Raw genomic sequence first — 3,485 nt, 5'->3', positions numbered from 1 at the left:
TTCTTTATGACACTAGTGCATCACATCCATACATATCAAGGGTATTTGTGGAAAAGTCTAAATTGCTAACCTTAGCCCTTAGGTCACCCATGTTAGTAAGCTCACCAGGAGTGGAGTATATGGCCAGCCAATGGTGTGATCGGTTGCCATTAACCATTGGTAGCCATGTTTTCCTATCAGACCTAATAATTTTGGAGTCACACGGATTGGATATAATACTAGGCATGGATTGGCTAGCGAAGTATGGAGGAAACATCGATTGTGCTAGTAAGTCGATATTTCTCACCACCTCGGAGGGAAAAAGGGTCAAGTATGTGTCTAGGCATGCGCCAAGGAGGACTCAAGTGAACTCACTTTCGGGAGTTGTTCAAGAGGAATGCCAGTTGTGAAGGATTATCCTGACGTATTCCCGGAGGAACTACCAGGCATGCCACCAGATTGAGATATAGAATTTTTGATAGAGTTGTTACTAGGCACTGGACCAATATCGTAGAGACCGTATCGGATGCCCGCAAATGATCTGAAGGAGATTAAGAAGCAGATTAAAGAATTATTGGAGAAAGGTTATATTCGACCAAGCTCATCACCATGGGGAGCCACAGTGCTCTTAGTTGAGAAGAAGGATGGATCTCTAAGGATGGTTGTGGATTATCGTGCACTGAATGAGGTCACAATCAAGAACAAATACCCACTACCGATGATCAATTATTTGTTTGACCAGCTGCAGGGAACTAAAGTATTCTGCAAGATCGATCTTCGATCAGGATACCACCAGCTGAAGATCCGAGAACATGATATACCTAAGACAAGTTTTACCACAAGGTACGGGCTATATGAGTACACTGTCATGTCTTTTGGTTTGACTAATGCCCCTGCCTACTTTATGAGTATGATGAATAAGGTGTTCATGGAGTTCTTGGATAAGTTTGTTGTGGTGTTCATTGATGATATATTGATACATTTGCGCTTGGTTCTTGAGAAGCTGAGAGAACACCATCTATATGCCAAGTTTAGCAAATGTGAGTTTTGGTTGAAGGAAGTTGGATTTCTTGGACATGTTATATCAGGAGAAGGTATAGTAGTAGACCCTTCCAATGTTCAGTATGTCACTGAGTGGTTGGCACCCACCTCAGTTGAAGAGATACGCAGTTTTCTTGGACTCGCAGGATATTACTGGAGATTCATTGAGAATTTTTCCAAGATCGCGAAGCCCATGACGGAGTTATTGAAGAAGGACACCAAGTTCAAATGGAGCAAAGAATGTGAGGCCAGTTTTCAGGAGTTTAAGAAATGTTTAGTTACAGCACTAGTGCTAATTCTTCCGGATATACGCAAGGATTTCCATGTATATTGCAACGCTTCTCTCCTGGGACTTGGAGGTGTACTTATGCAAGAAGGAAGAGTTGTTTCATATGCCTCATGACAACTTCGACCTCATGAGTTGAATTATGCCATGCATGATTTGGAGCTAGCAGCCGTAGTGCATGCGCTCAAGACCTGGAGACATTTTCTTATTGGAAACCATTGTGGTGTATACACAGATCATAAGAGTTTGAAGTACATTTTCACGCAGAAGGAGCTGAATCTCGGGTAAAGGAGATGGTTGGAGCTCATAAAGGATTAAGATATGAAGTTTCATTATCATCCAGCAAAGGCCAATGTTGTAGCCGACGCTTTGAGCCGCAAGAGTTATGTTAATAATCTCGTAACCGGAGGATTACCGCAAGAGATAGCCGACGATCTCAGAGAACTTCGAATGGAGATAGTTCCGAGAGGTTTTGTAGCAACGTTGGAAGTTCAGTCCATGTTGTTGGGAAAGATTCGAAAATCCCAGAAGATTGATAAGGAAATTGCAGAGATAAAGGAAAAGATGAGTAAAGGAAAAGCCAAAGGTTTTTGTGAGGATGAGCATGAAACTTTATGGTTTGAGGATTGTATTTATGTGCCCAATGATTCAGAGATCAGGAAGTTAATACTTCAGGAGGCTCATGACTCACCATACTCGGTTCACCCAGGAGACACCAAGATGTATTTGTATTTGAAGGAACGTTTCTGGTGGACAGGTATGAAGAAGGATATCGCCGAGTATGTAGAAGTATGTGACGTATGTCAGAGAGTTAAGGTAGAACACCAGAACCCAGCAGGATTACTTCAGCCTATGCCGATACCCGAATGGAAGTGGGATAAATTGGCATGGATTTCATCACCGGATTACCCGGGACACGATCAGGTTATGAATCTGGGTTGTCGTTGATTGCTTGACCAAAGTGGATCACTTTATCCATGTGAAAACGACCTATAAAAGCGCGAAGTTGGCCAAGATATATATGAACATGATCGTATGTCTGCATGGGGTTCTGAGGACCATCGTATCAGATAGAGGAACACATTTTACCTCGAAGTTTTGGAATCAATTACACCAGACTATGGGTACCAGGCTAGAGTTTAGTACAACCTTTCATCCGTAGATAGATGGGCAGACCGAGAGAGTAAATCAGATTCTGGAGGACATGTTGAGAGCTTGTGCGCTAGATTATGGAGCTAGTTGGGATGATAATTTGCCTTATGCATAGTTCTTGTATAACAACAATTACCAGACTAGTTTGAAGATGGCCCCTTTTGAAGCTTTATATGGAAGGAGGTGCAGGATACCATTGATGTGGGATGAAGTTGGAGACCGTCAGTTGTTCGATCTAGATTTAATCTGAGAGTCTGAAGAGAAGGTTAAGTTGATTCACGATAGACTCAAGGTAGCTCAGTCCAGACAAAAGAGTTATGCAGATACTAAATGAAAGGAGGTAGCCTATGAAATTGGAGAAATAGCATATCTCCATGTGTCAACACTCCGAGGAGTTAAACGATTTGGAGTCAAGGGAAAGTTAGCCCCAAAGTTTGTAGGACCATACCGAGTTTTGGAACGTATGGGAGAAGTGGCCTACAAGTTGGAGTTACCCGAAGGTTTGTCGGGAGTTCACAATGTGTTTCACATTTCCCAGTTGAAGAAGTGCCATGCAGAGATAGCCGATATTCCTCTGAGAGATACAGTGCCCCTCGAAGCAATTCAGTTGGAGAGTGACCTAACCTACGAGGAGAAACCCGTCAAGATTCTCGAGTTTGCCAGCCGAGTTACACGCAGCAAGGTCATCAAGTTTTGCAAATTTCAGTGGAGCCACCATACCGAGGAAAAAGCCACCTGGGAGCGAGAAGAAGACACGCGAAAAGACCACCCACACCTTTTTGCTAGCCAACCCGAATCTCGAGGGCGAGATTCATCTTAAAGGGGTTAGGTTTGTAACATCCCAATTTTCAATTTGGATGTTAATCATTAGCTCATCATATGCATCCATATTTTGAGCATTTTGAATTTGGTTTATTTGGACATTTTGATCCTAGAGACCTTAAGCAACTCAAGGACCATGTGAGAGAGTCTGAGGTTTTTCAAAAAATTCCAGTTTTGAATTTTTCAAAATTGGTAAATTGGATCA

The sequence above is a fragment of the Triticum dicoccoides genome, chromosome 2A (assembly GCF_002162155.2).
Source record: "Triticum dicoccoides isolate Atlit2015 ecotype Zavitan chromosome 2A, WEW_v2.0, whole genome shotgun sequence".
NCBI lineage: Eukaryota > Viridiplantae > Streptophyta > Magnoliopsida > Poales > Poaceae > Triticum > Triticum dicoccoides.
This window is presented reverse-complemented; position numbering follows the sequence as displayed.